Genomic DNA, 15,608 nt, shown 5'->3' on the forward strand with positions numbered 1-15,608 from the left:
GATGTCTATGGCAGAAGACACTATGCTGTCCAATGAATATATCCTGGACGACAGAGTTGTTAACCCATTGTCAACCACAGAGAAAGTTTTCTCTAAATTAATACGATACATTTTTCGTATTCTCTCTGCAGTCTCTGCTTGCGTAATCTTCCATGCTTCATTATAAGCAGCATAGATTCCGGCATATATAAAACGTTTATGACGCCGTGTTCTTAGTCCTAGCAAGAATTCCCGAAGATCAGTGCCATCTTTAAATAAAGATAAGTGTTGCTGTACATCCTTGAGTGAAGATCTATGTAACTATTCAAGGCACAGTTTACCTACACTGTAAGTTGTTACTATTCCTGGATGCTGTCTTTGAACATATCTTGGGTCTGGCCTAGTGAATGTGAAACCCTGTATTTTGTTCAGGAATCTATCTTGACAGTTGTTTGTGTCTGTGGGCCATATTAACCATTTTTTCCAATCTGGATCTGTTCTGTTGTGATGTGAGATAATATTATGTACGTCAACCTTCCCCTCTGAAGTGTTATTCCTATCAGGTGTAAGTATGGACAGATTGCTCAGGTCTTAAATCTTGGCTAACCCAAGACAAGACGTCTGTTGGACAGTGTCATTTAAAAACATAATTTGCTCAGGGATAATACAGGCTCTAAACATAGTTTCTATCCCCTGCACCTGTCAATCTTTTGTGCCCCAGACAGTTTTCGTCTCTATGTTGTCTTTCCAAAAGTCGAAACCTAGTTTAGACATTTGAGCATAAGAGGCTGCAGAATACATTTGTTTGGTATTTGTTAACATACTTTTCATGCCTTTTTTGTTTACATTTCTAAAGTAAAATGATTCAGCATTGGATATATTGAACCCTGAAAAGTACGGAAATTTTCTTACAAATGTTTTTGAGCTACCCTTTGGCGCCGTTGGACAATGTTCCCATTGGTTATACAATAACACATTTCTAGGATTTGCAGATTTGTGCAAGAAATGATGACCATAGTGATTATAACAATACATTTGTTCATAGTCTGATGAACCTCATATTATTCTTGATTAGTGAATACTGTAGAAATTTCTGAGTCTGACATCATATTATTAATAGTCTCGAAGTCCTAATCATCAGAAAAGGTACTAGATGAAACAAAGTCACTTAATGAAATCTTGAATAAATGTGGAAACTTCAACAGCTCTGACGGGCCAAAAATGTCATATTTAATTCTGTCCCAAGCTATACCTCCAGGTATAGGAATGGCTGTGGTGTTTACTGTTGACAAGTTTCTTTGTTCACGATGGGACAATTTGTGTGGCTTGAGGAGTAAGTTGATGTTCTTACTTGCTGTGTCCATTTTGACATATCTTTCATATATCAGCATTCCCAAGGTTATTACCAGAGTCAACCAAAGTAGACGAAAAAGCACACCCAACACAATCCAAAGTTCAATCCATGGTGAAACCAGATAAGTCTTTTCCAGGAGTTGAAAAAGATCTGTTGCTTGTTCTTTGAAAGTTCTTTTTGCTGGCGTCGTTTGAGGCTCGCTGGGATCCTCAGAAAACGTATCAAAGTTAATGAAATAGCCAGAGGCAGTTCTGTCAATTGTCAGGATTGCATCAGGATTCGTTGAAACCACTTGATCACTTGTTACTTCGTTGTAGGCAGGCATTTCTGGACAAACTGTTATTTGGGTTTCAAGAGGTACGAGTTCCATGGCTTTGTTGCATAGTCCTTCATTTCACACTGCAGATTCCTCAAAGGTGATGAGTCTCTCAGTTTGAACCTATTGGATAAGAGCCAGATTAGGGCATCCGCTACTTCGTCGGAGTCCACTTGGCCTACTGCTTAGTATCGGCTACATGATGTGGTTTGACCAGGTCGATTGACACAAACCTGTTCTTTTTACCAGCAAGGTGCGGCAGTAATACTGGTCTTGATCCATGGATTGCTAGGACAGGTACTGGTTGTCTGTAAGAAGGCCCAAATTACTTCTTGTCCGCAAACTTCTCTCCGACTAGATCCGCAAGCTTAGGAATCCAGACAGGCCTTGCTGCAATGGTCGGTTTCTCTTCAGTGGTGGTTGGCTTCAGGAACACGTTACTTTTGTTTAATTCTTATTTCATTTAAGTCTTGTAAAGCCCCCAAATGGTCTTTGATGTCAAATGTTTTTTTGGTCTACCACTGAAGTCTGACAATCGAGTTCCGCTACTAACATTCTGGTCTCAAAAAGGACTTCATATGGAGTGATTCCACCTAGAGGACTTCTTGGCAGATTGTTAAGACTATGTTGGACACTTATTTGTTCGACCCACCCGTCACCCGAGCCTAATACCCTAGCTGTTTTAGATTGCTTTATGTCCCGTTTTTTTCTCTCCACAATCGAATTTCCCTCAGGATGGAATAAACTAGAGTACCGCAATGCAATGCCCAATTTTGCCATGGCCTCCTTGTAAGCTCAAGAGCTAAACGCAGGACCCCAGTCAGAATGTTGCGTGCCGACTGTGTATGTGCCGATAAAGACTCGCAAATCTTTTATTACAGTTTGAGCGTCAGCCGAGCATTGAGGCCACATCCAAATGAACCTTGTACACGAATCCACTGCGACCATGATATATTTATAGTTACCATCGCTCTGTAAGGGACCGCAGTGATCCAGGTAAACGCAAGCTAATGATGTATCTGAAATTAACATGGGCGTCTGCGCAGGACTTTCATCTTTTGGCATATTTCACATTCTGAAACATAGTTTCTGGTTTGTCTCCTCATGGGCGGTCACCAATATCGCTGTTTTAATAATGATACTGTGGCGGAAACACCTGCATGTGCAGAGGCAAGCCCTTCATTCACTACTAAAAATAGTCCTAATCTATGTTCCATGTTTGGAATTACCCTATCCCCCACTCCAGGGATTCGAGCAAATGGAACATTGTTCGCATCAGTTATATACGAGTATTTGAGTGGAAATCCTTTTGGTAATGTTTTACCACTGTCTTTGCTTGATGCATTGACAGCTAGTATTATTTCACTGTCTATTTTTGTTTTTGAATGAGTGATTGCAGCTACGGAAGCCGTTTGCACAGCTGCCTTCGCGGCTTCATCAGCCAATGAATTCCCTCCAACGTGAACGCCATCACGTTGATGACTCAGTGTATGTATCACATGAGTGTTTTGTAGTACGTGTCGTAACTGAACTACTTGTTCCCAAAGCAGTTTATGCTTGATTGTGCCACCTTTTGCAACTTTGTAACTGTTTTTAATCCAGTGTTGCAAGTATTCATTGTAAGATTGAACACAATAATACGAATCGCACACTATGAGTGTGGGGAATTCGCGATCTCTAGAAAGTAGGCTACCAGGCTTTTGCCTTCACTTGATAATTCATATCCTAAGAACAGGACGTTTAAATGTGCAATTCTAGATTTTTTTTATTGAATTTGTACACTTCAGAGGCGAATCCCAATATATTTGTGTTCACCCTATGCAAGTGCCTATCCAAGTCATCATCTGTTAGATAGATGTCTTCGACATATGACAATGCTTCATCATCATAAGTTTGTAGTAACTCTGTTACCCTCACTGAGAATAACCCAGGCCTATTCTTGAATCTCTGTGGGAGACGACAGAAGTGACCCTGTGTCCCCATAGTTGAGAAAGCAGTAAAATACCTACTTTCTGGTGCAATGTTTTGGCAGAAGAAATCGTTAAATATCTAATGTGGTTTTATATTTTTTACGCACAATATTGGGCCATGTGTATGAACACATTTCCCCATAGACACAGAATGGGTAAACCCCTTTGATACATATGGCCCATTATTCATTAATGCTGCACTGTGTGTATTTTGTACTGCAAATGTTTTGCAACAAGAGTTTAAATGTCTGTAATTCAAGACTAGACAATATGTAGTGTCCGGTTTGGAGACAGGAAACAAAGGTTTGTTCGTTGACGAGGTACATGTTTCAATCCCCCCCTGGTATTCAAGTTGATCTAAGATCTCCCTGACCTGTTTTTTAACTTCTTGCTTAACTAGGCACTGCCTTTGTGCAGTTGGTTGATTTTTTAGTTGGATTTTATGGTGAGGAGAGTCCTCATCTCATCCTACATGATTTTTGCATAATGCTGGAGCCTGGGCTACTACCCATTTCCTGGCATAGGTATATTTTAAATGAATTGGAATGTGGTTGGAGAAGGCTGGCATAATGATATCTTCACCATGTTGGGGACTCTCTGACACATGTAGGTGGCCAGTCTTGTTCAGCTAAAAGAATGTCATAACCCTTAGAGAGTCGCTCCCAGAAGAGTGCTCTTATCTTATTTGGTATGTCTCCCTCCATCCGGAGTGATATTTCATATAACTTATGTGGAGAACTAACCCTGGTATCTGCAGTTTCAACTTGAATGAATTCATTCAAGTCCACTGTCTCCAGATGATCCTTCAAGTTCTTGCGAGCTAGGGTCACTTCTGCTGTGCTGTCCAACATTGTCCGAGCCCATTCTCCGTGCTTGAGTTCTGTCCTCAAGATCCTCGGCATGTCTGATTTTTAGACCTGCTACCTTCTTTTTGGTAAATTGAGTTTTCTTGTTTTTCTGAACGTGTTGATCGTCTTTGGACTTCACGCGTTCTTCCTTGTGTTCTGACTGTCCTCTTCTTTCGGATTTCTGTGAATAAGTCTGAAAGGTACGAGAGGAACATGTATCAGTGTCTAGACATCTGTCAGTCTTTCTCAAATTATCCCTATTCCTGAGGTTATACCTTCTTTTAGTGGGCTCCTTTTGAAGAGACCTGCCTCTGGAATGAGAACGCTTCTCTTTAGAAGTTTGTTTACTATTTTTCCACTTCTTTTTAGAAGAGGTAGGAGTTTTTTTTAGCAAAGACCTTTTCAGGACTTTCAGACAGTTGTGGTTTAACTGTATAATTCTACTAATCTTTGTATATTACTAAGTAAGTCATCATTCGACAGTGCTTCAATGTCAGGGTCAGGTGTAGCGCCGGCTAAGGCCGACCATGTTGCTCCTGGTCTACCTAGTGGACAGAGCCTGGTAATGTGATTTAAATGTTTTAGGGCGCCTTTAAACCAGAGCTCATGCTCCTGGTATGTGAGTGGAATTTTTATATCCTCGAAAGGAATATACTCATCCGGAGGTTCATCTTCTTTGTAGAAGTGAAACATCAATGTTACTTGATTTGCTTCGGGGAGATTATCCATCAATAGAATACCTCTGTCTGGTGATATTCATGTGCCTCTATCATAAAAACTATCCTACCACCTTTCGATGTTAGGCCATTTTTTATACGTTTTATAGTGATGGCTTTCCTTAAATTCATAGGAATGCATGTAGCATCCTCGACGGTTTCATTAAAACCTGTTGTGTTAAAAGCTGCTGGATCAGCCGCAGCTCCACCGTTCTCGGTGTTGTTGCCGTTATTCGACATTGTTTAAAGAAAATTTGCAGAGCGAGTTTCAAGGAAACAAAGATAAGGTGCACAATATTTTGGAACACTGTATCCTTCAACTTTGAACAAACCAAAAAAGCTAATACATAGGATTTGTGTCCTACTCAGCTATGGCAGATATTATCCCTTTTACCCACTCCAGACGTCTATTGGAGTATTTATGGGAAGAGGGGTCTCTGTGAAAAGCACGACTGAGTTACTTTAGTATCTAGCATTAAATTAGTGCCTTACCAAACACTGGGCGCCATGTAGTATAGTTCCTATATTCCCAATAGGCTCTTCGCATTGAAATAACATATCCTATAGATGTGACATAGGACTGAGGTCAGTATGTCTCTATTGAATATACTAAACTTAATTGTGAGTGCCAGCTAGCTCAGAGGTCACTAGAAACTTTCTCGAATACACAAGAAGGGATTCGTTTCTGACAACCGCATAAACATGACAACTTTGTTTCCCTAGAACCGGAACAAATATCTTCAGAGTCGTGGAAACAATAGATAACTAGTTCACTCAGTCAATCGTGCATGCTTCCTTTCTACAGATTTGCAGAGAAATAATGAGACAGGCGTTTTCAATAAAAGGTTTATTGAACAGTTTTCTTTCTCTTGCAAGAGAGGTGAACTGCTACAATCGTTAGACAGAATGCAAAGTATAATGCGTACAGTGAGAATAGTATTATAAAATAATACTGTAATAGCATTGTCTAGTGCTATGACGTATAAAAATACATACATAAATAGCACAGACTAAAATACTCAACTGGTGCTACTAAAATACGCCTACCCCAATATACCTAACGTAGGTCTAGTACCAGGGAAGAAGTAAGTATGGTCTTTTAGCATAGGTTTAGTTCTGCCAAGAACTGCCAGAGGTTTCTCTCTGTTCTAATCAGCTCCATACCTTAGAATAAAAGAGGTTGGTATCTCTGTCTCGGAAGGGGAGTCAGAAGCACTGGAGGTGGATTTCTCGGCAGAAGAGGACAGCTTCTTATCAGTGCGTCAGCTTGAGAGTCGGCTTCCTTCGGCACTTGATGTAGAGAGCTGCGTCGGGCAAGTAGGTAGTCGAACTGCACCGAACCACACCGTGCTTTGCTATAGCAATTGAAGGTATATTATACCTTGAAGGTGTTTAGGAATGCCAACTTTGACGTAAAGTCGGGCATATGAACATCATAGATGAACCCCTAAGGAATAGTTGTTCATGCATAATAATGATTTTCTTGGACAAATCAATATCCAGGCTAGGGAAAGTCCCTTCAGCTTAAGAGTCTGGTTTTCCAAGAAATCGTTGTGACGTAAATGAACGGATGGAAGTAGCCATGCCTGTATTTGGGTAGCATGGGCTATGCCTAAATAAGGGCTTGATTTCTATGCCTATATAAGGGCAACGTGGATTGTACCTTTATAAGGGCATGAATCGGGAAACTTAATTCGGAATCTAAAACGCATACAACAATACAATGCAGCAAAACGTATCTCTGCTTCTATGGGGCCTTGTAATTTTGAAGTGAAATTCCAGCCAGTTAGGTCTGGTGCAATGCATTTTTTCTCCCAGAGCTCTCAGACCTTCCACTACGAGAAAGCCGGATACGTGCACATTCCATATGAAACCCTCATAAAGCTGCAGCCAATGATGAGCTGGACTTTGCAGACTCTTTCACCTTGTCCTTTTATGGCGGGCAGGTAGTCTGAAAGAAAAGCAGTACTCAAGTGTGTAACATTAAGCAAAGCATGGCTGAAATTTCTCTTTGCAAATTAGAAATTTTTCTTTGCAAATTAGACCACTGCAGGCAAGCAGAGTTACAAATTGTCACAGTATAAGAAGTGCACGGATTTATGAAAGTTTCTTTTTCACAGGCATCATGATGAAATTATGAAAGATTGGGAATTACTATTCATGTGACGCTTATCTAATTTAGAACAGTGCAAACAATGTGAACTCTAACTCGAACTTGCACAAAGACGGTTTGAGGTATGGATGCAAATGTAAATTTTCTATTGCTGTCCACAAACCTTTAATTTAGAATAGTAAAGGGATTTACTCATATATTATATCACCTTAATATGGTATATTAATATGTATGATTTCCTGGATGCTCTAGCGCAAGGGGGTGCCCTGGAAAGTTGTTGGGTATTTTGTACACACTGTTTTAGCCCCATTCCCACCCAGGAAACAGATGGCTGTTTACTCATGTCCAAACTAGGAGCAAATCTGTTTCCTGGGTAGGAATATGAAGAGCAATGCCCAAACCCGATTGCGTAGTAACAGGAGACTTACTACCCCTGGGGAAAAATATTTTACCTATTTAGAGAATTTTTTTTATCTTTTTTACTTACTGCCCCGGATCAAGCAACATTGAAGTGCAGTACACTTCCTTAAGCTGAGAGACACCCTGATTTGAGTATACAACTATGCCTAAACCCAACTTTCTCAAGTCCTACTCAGCCCGTCCTATGTTTATTAAAACTATAAAACTGTATACCCCAAAGTACCCACAAAGACACAAATCTGCTCATCCGTGATGGTTGGAATGCTTACATTAATCTCTCCCACTGGTAATTACTTGGGCCATATTCCAGTCCAAAATTTGTTTGCCCAGCATGTCACCTCGGACAGGATGCAGCCATAGGCAAACCAGCCTTGCTTCTCCACCAATAGGAACAGCCCCATTCAAAATACCAGGTCAGGTCCCCTCTGAATGGGAATACAACCAACCCAGACCACTTTCAGACTATTTTGGATTCTTCAGTAGGGTGCATCTTCCATACCGTGGCATATTGAACACAGGTTGATATCACAATAATGGGAATGAGGATACTGGCAGCACAGCGCAGGAGGAGAAGGAGTCAGGTAAGTATTTTCAGTGTTAGGGTCATTAATTTTAATCAACGGGAAGAGGACATTTATACGAAGCAACTAGGTAATTCATTTTTTTCAACACCTTTTTATTACGATTTTCTTCTGATTACATACAGCAGAATGTAAGCAGATCATACAGTACAACAATTATGCAACATCATTATAGGGAGCACTGTGTATCAATTATGCATTAGACAACACCTAATCACATACATTAATGTGACCCAGTCCCTGTATCATTGCTCAAACACTGACTGAGTTGTTATGCCAAGGATGTATGTTGTCTCTATGTACAATGGCTACGACAGGATGTATATTGCGATCTTTAGTAAACAAACTACAACTAACTACCTAATCATAAAAAAGGGGGAAAAAAGGAAATATCGCCATATGCAGCCTGCGAAAAGCATGTTGTGGAACAGGTGAGAGGCTGTGTGCATGGACCAATGTGATGTAGCGACTGAAGAGACGACATGAAATACCATACTAATAATGCGGTGTGTGGAGGGGGAGCGTCTCGAAGCGGACTTACTGTTCTTGTCTCAAACCTGCCTAGCTTTAACCAAGAATATCTTGTAAAATTAGAGAGAATAGAGGAGGGGGGGAAGTAGGCTGCGTCGGGGCCTCTGTTATCTCGTTGGGGGTTACGTGTGGTATGCTGCGGTGTCCTTCTGTGTGAGAACTTAAGGCAAGCATTTACAATGCAATGGTTTCGCCTTTTGAAAAGTTTGAGCTATTGGCATTGTAAATGACAAAATTTGTATTTATGTGTTGGTTTTGAAAACAGATAAATAAATGGCATTGTCATTTACAATGCCAGTAGTTTAATCTCTGGCAAATGCCACATAAAAACACACAGACCCACACACACACACAGACCCACACACACCAACAGAGCCCCCCCACACACACACACAGAGAGCCACACACACACACAGAGCCACACACAATACACATGGGCAGCAAGCTGAAGGCACCCACCCCAGGCACAGCACCGGTTGCAGGGACCCCATACACCTCATGCCCAGCACTGCACAATACTCAGGGGCAACAAGCTGCAGGCACCCACCGTAGGCATAGCACTGCACTGTTTGTAGGGAAGGCCACTCACCTCATGCACAGCACTGCATGGTATGCAAAGACAGCAAGGTGCCTCCAACTACCCCATGCACAACACAACAATGTACGCTTTGCAGAGACAAGGTGAAAATAACCACCACATAGATGACACAAGAAGGTGTACGGTCAGCTACCCACCCAGTGCAGTGCAGGATGTGGAGGGACACCCGTGTACACCAACCCACACCATGAACAGCAAGGTTTAGCTACCCACCTCTTCCAAACTCTGCAAACTGTTGTGTGACAAGATTCAGCTGCCCACGCCATACATTACACTGCAGGGTTCCTCCACACTGTTTGGGAACAATTAGCCATAGCCTTTTGCACATACACAGCACTGCACAAGCAGCGCAGACACTATTGTGCAACCACCCAACACATGCACTAAACAGCAAAATACGTATACACAGCCCAGGGGGAACACTGTAGGGTGTGGAAGGAGAGCCAATCGCCCTGGCCCCACACTGCACACTGAGCAGGGACAGAGAAAAATATGAAGCTATGCACACCTAGGACAACAGTGCAGTTACCAACTCCTGGTCTAAGAGTAAGTAGCATATATCCACCTAATATACCACACTTCACTACCCATGTTTACCACCATGCAGATACTCACCACTTGCATAGCACTGCAGGCACCCAACCAGTGTTCAGAGCTTTAAACCGCACAGGACACCGAGCTATCCCCCCACGAATATCATTGCACACACTGTGTGGGGAAGGCAAGGGGCAGTCAGCCCCTTGGATTACAGTTCAACCACCCTCCTCACGCACATCGTACCACACCGTGCACTTATGAAGGGTGCATCCATGCATCCAGGGCAACAACTGTACACTGCCGGAGCGGGTCAAGGCGCAGCACTCCGTACACAGCACTGCAGCAGAGTATTACACAGTCAGTCAGCACCACGTTTGTGTAGGTTCAGCAAGATGCAGTTCTAGGGTACCCTCTGAAAATGTCTTTCTGCCCTTTCTGGTTCAGATACAGTGCCCATGCACGCTGGCTGGTAGAGGGCCCGGGCCTTGTCCCATCGTGTGCTAACACTGACTCATTCTTATCCCATCTTAGAGGCCCTTACTCCATCCAGTATTGGGTGTGTGTCTGAATACAGAATAACACAATCCCGGTAAACTATCCACCAAGGTGTCATCTTTAGAAACACAACTAGTCTTCGGAGTAGAAGGTGCGCCTCACTTCCTCTCAATTTTAATTCAGAATATTCGATTTCATTGTGTTTTTCACATTAGTTGTAAATGCCACTCGGCAAACAATTGGCAGTAGTGGAAAGCAGTGACCTATAACCCCAAAAGCGTTATGCACCTCGTTCAGCTTCTACCCCGCCCCGCAGTGAATGGATTGGAACGGATTTGCACCCCTGAATAGGGAACCAGGCCTTGCCCAGGAGATGCCCTTTTGGCACGGTGGAAAAATCTGCTGCACCCAGTTCTATAACCAGTATGCCAGCCAGCTGCAGGGCGCCCCAGGGAAAACGGGAGTAAAGATAACACAGAAACGGGCGGAGGTAAAGACAACACAGACAACAGGAGCAAGGGAAAGAGTAAAGACAATACTGACAATGGAAGGGAGCGGGAGTAAAGACAAACAAGCATTAAGCACGGGCACACGGACAGCGGGAGGGGGGCGGCAACGGGCAAACGGACAGCGGGAGGGGGGTGGGTTAACGGGCACACGGACAGCGGGAGGGAGGGCGGAAACGGACCCAGGCTTCGTATGGGGAGTTAAGCACAGCCATGAGACGAAGTCAACAAGAACACGTGCCAGTGCTCCCCACTCACAGGAATCGAGGACATCCCGAGCTGAGCGCGGGCGTTCATCAGAACAGGACCCCCGCCGGCTGCCATCTTCGGAGAAATGAGCACAACAAACCCAAAAAAATAAAAAAAATAACCACCGCAGCATGACGTGGGCAAAAGCCTAAAATTCTCGGGAACGCCCACGAATCTGCTCCGGCATTGACGGACAGATCTCTGTTCCAATGGCTAGCCTCCATTTATGGAGCTAGCCAATGGAACAGAGGGGCGGGACAACACACACATACTGTAGACATAAGATTTCGCCTGCGCGAAAAGCTGCGCAATGCGCAGCTTTCGACAGGCGAAACCTAAAAAATGTCCCAAGTCTGCGCAATCGGATATTTGCGCAGTTTCCTTCTTGTGCAGCGTGGCACTCTCAGCCTGTGCCCAGACTGCTAGGGACTTCTTCCAATTAGCTGATGCTGGAGGGGCAGCGTTCTTCCAGCGCTTTGTGACTAGGCGCTTGGCCGTGATCAAACCCAAATCTCTAAACCTGGATTTAGCTTTGTTGTTTACTTGTTGTTTTTTGTCCGTGGATACAGTTCCAATACACAAGTCTCCCAGTGAAACAGCAGCAGGGCCTGAGTGCATTTTACAAGTGTGTCTAGGCGATTGAAACAATAATATGAAATACATAAATAATTCCAATCGTCCAAACCTTGTACCAAGACAACATCTATGTGATAGCTAGGGAGGGTGCACTAGGCACAACTTTAAAAACAAGTGATATGCAGATAACTTGATCAGCTCCCCGACTCTGGACATGCAGTAATGGGTGGGGGTCGCGATACATGACATCTAGACCCCTCGAGTCCTACTGACATCTGTGATGTATGTGCATACTTGTACCGTAGCGCCATGGGAGCCTCTTATCTGCAGAGCAATCATCCCTTGTCTCGTATATAGGTCTTAATTGTGGCGGGACTGCAAGAGGTCACTGCGTGGGGAGATTCAGCGCGGATCTAGACGTACACATTAGCTTATGCGACTGACATACCTGTGTCATGGAAACAGTACCTGGATACTGCAGGATAACCAACATCAGCAGACATTTGCGGAGTAACAACTAGCAGTTCACACGAGCCTTGGGACCCCCGCAAATCATCCGAGAGTTCATTGTCACTGGACTGTCCATGTCTGCTGGAAGTGGAGGCAAGATCGTCTGCCAGGGGGCTGGTAATTTCCACAGCTGCTCGGAGGGCCTCACACCGTTCAATCAGTGTTTGGCTCAGATCTGGCCTGATAGCTTGTGAGGCCAAAAGTTGTTTCCGCTTCTTGTCCACGTGACGTCGGCGGTGGGGTGCAGTGCGTGCCAGTCACTTCGAGCGGGCAGTGACAGTCTCGGGGAAAAACATGAGAGTCCAAGCATTGGTCAGCGTCCATTGGGTTCTGGAAGAAGTGAGTTTTTCCATCGGAGATCACGCGTAATCGGGCTAGAAACAATAGAGCGTATTGGAGATTACCTTCTCGAAGGCGTCTTTTAACTGCCATAAAGTTGAGCCTTTGTTTCTGAACTTGCAATGTATAGTCAGGGAAAAACATGATTTTATTGTTGTCGACCTGAATATCTGGAACTTTTCGCATTTCATGTAATATAGTTTCTCTGTCTCTGTAGTTAAGCAGTCGTATTAGGATCGGTCGCAGATTAGAGCCTGTTGGCAGCGGTCGTGCAGGCACTCTGGGCACACGCTCCACTACAAAGCAAGATGAAAGGGTTCCCTCAGGTAACAGGGAGCGAAGCCAGGTCTCAGTATAAGTAGTAGGGTCTTTCCCCTCCCGTCCCTCCGGCAGGCCTTCTACGCGAACGTTGTTGCGTCGTGATTGCCCTTCAACATCTTCGACCCTGCCCTCCAAGACCTCAACTTGATTAAGTAGGTCTTGAACTTGCTGATCTGTGGCTGCTACTTGCATTGCAATGTCCGCTATATCAGTTTCCACAGCCGTGGTGCGTTCCATCAGTTTGCGGTGATCAGCACATAAATGAGTAAGGTCGATAGCCACTTTGTCTATTTTGTCTTCCAACGTAGTGCATGTCTGATTTAGAGTCTCTTCCAGTTTTTCTATGGCTGCCAGCACTGCATCAAGTTTGCTGGAGGTTGAGTCTGTCTGAGCTAGCGCCGCCATCTTGCCAAATTTGCTCTTGAAGAACAGAGGGGAAGTTAAAACACCTCCTGTGCCCACTCTGGCATGGGTGCCCTGTGACATATGTCCATATATAAAAGCGCGTGACTCCGCTCGAGTCAACCAGGGCCACTGCCAAGTCGCTCGCCCCACCAAGACGGCTGCCACAGAGTGTCACTGCGTGCTAGGAAACAGCGATTAGACCCCAGTGTACTAGGCGATCAGCTTCTCAAATAGGCTACTGGCGTCACAGAACTTTGGCAAGGACTCAATGGGAGGATGTAGCGCTAGGGATCAGAACAGGTCTGTTTTCAAGCACGTGGAGGCCGTGCCATAGTCGAAAGTCAGAGTGAGCAGTAGGTCATCGTTATCGGGGATAGAGGAGTACAGTCCACCAACTCAAATGCCAGAGGCAGCACTACACAACCGTGCAACCTGAGAGACAGCCACCATCACCCAAAGGCACCGCACCGTCCACTACGACTGCCTGGAGGAACAAGAAGAGCGCCAATGTCCCCGTCGCAGGCAGCTTCCCGTGCAGCCACAGAAATGCACAGGTACTCACAGTTCTTCGCTGCAGCAGCATTCAGGTAATCCTTGATATGTAAGACTCAGGATCCTCTACCATGGGCTGCAGCAGCTGAGTGGAGCTGCGAGTAGGAGCTGAGCTGAGACAGCTACAGAGGAGCTCAGCACTAAGTATCAGGAAGGTTCCCTCCTAGACCACTGGAGGTGTAGTGGAGGTTATGAGACAGTGGTGTCAAACAGCCAGGGAAGGGCGCAGTAGAAGTTCCAAGATGGCGGTGTCCAGCAGCCAAAGGGAGGCAGGTGGAACATCAACTCTAGCAGGTAGCTCTCCCCAGGCTCACCAGATTTCACTCCTCGCCGCCCTTCAATTCCCCTGTGTCTCAGGCCCCAAGCTCGAATCCGTGGGGGGAGTCGGCGCAGGCGAGGGGAGCGGTCCAGGCGGGGGAGGGTTGGGAGAAGTAGCGTCCCAAGGGCACACAGGCGTGCAGTGATCAGTAGCGATGTCCGCGTAACACACCGCATCAGCGTCACCTCCTCCGCCCCCGGCCCATACCTTGTAGCCAAGCCGGCCGGGGGTGTTACAGTCCAACAGTGTCGCTCCAAGGCGCGTGTCCAGCAGATAGACAGGGGACCCCAGGCCAATGGTGGAGCACTTCTGACTCCCGGTCTCGCCACCTAATTACCGGCGCACAGGGTGAGCAGCATATATGGCTCAGTGACAACCCGCACACCGGGCTCAGAAATGGAGAGAGGATTTCCAATATCCGCAGCACATCGGCAGTGCAGAACAGGGGCTCAGGTTGCTGCACCCAGCACTTATCGGGGGTGAAGTCTCTGGCAGCAACTTGCTTCAGTGACTCAGAGTGACTGCGCCAAACGATGGGGCCCAGTGGGTGGGGCCCGGCATCGGGCTCGCGTAGCCAGCGGCCTCGATAGCAGCGAGAGCCTGCTCGGCGCAGCACAGGTCCTGGCGGTGTAGTTCAGTGCAGGGCCCCCAGTCTCGGACAGAATACGCCTCGGTTCTGACCCAAGTCCCGGGTAATATCGCCTCCTGTCAGCGGCCGCTGCAGGTCAGCTGAAACGGATAATTGCGGCCATAAGTGGGGAGCCCCCGACGCAGCTCTACCCGAACCTGTCTTCCATGTTTGCTGGCCTAGCCACACCCCCAAGCAACTAGGTCATTCATGACATCCAATCACATTTGGATCTAGTATTGGATATGGATGCACACAGAAGTGAGAAATTCCAACACATTTGTAGGTTCCTGCCTTAGCCTTCTATCAACTTCAGTGGACCGCTGTGTTATACCTGGAAGGACTATTGTGCTGCCTGAAGCCTGCTTTGAACCCTCAGAGGCCTGCCTTGCTCCACTGCTTGTACCCAGGACTACCACAATGACTTCTAGCTGGCTGGCCTACTGATCAGAGTCTTAGGGACGGAAAAGGCTCCAACCATCTTGAACACACACCTGGACCCAGCCTGAGTGAGTTCTATCCCCCCCAGCCCCCAAGTGGTGTTCTTTCAGTCCTGGGCACTTGTTAGTTGTGGGTGTTTAAGGTGTACACATAGCTAAAATCCAAAAGCTGGGACTTACAAAATATTTGGTTAAAATTTTTTCTAATTTCCAAGAGGAGACGAGGACCAACCTGCTTTCCTATCTGCCCAAGGTGCATCCCCGGTTGGCCTGACTTTGCAGCAGCTTCGCTACTTTATTCTCTG

This window comes from Lissotriton helveticus, chromosome 4_1 (assembly GCF_964261635.1).
Source record: "Lissotriton helveticus chromosome 4_1, aLisHel1.1, whole genome shotgun sequence".
Classification (NCBI taxonomy): domain Eukaryota; kingdom Metazoa; phylum Chordata; class Amphibia; order Caudata; family Salamandridae; genus Lissotriton; species Lissotriton helveticus.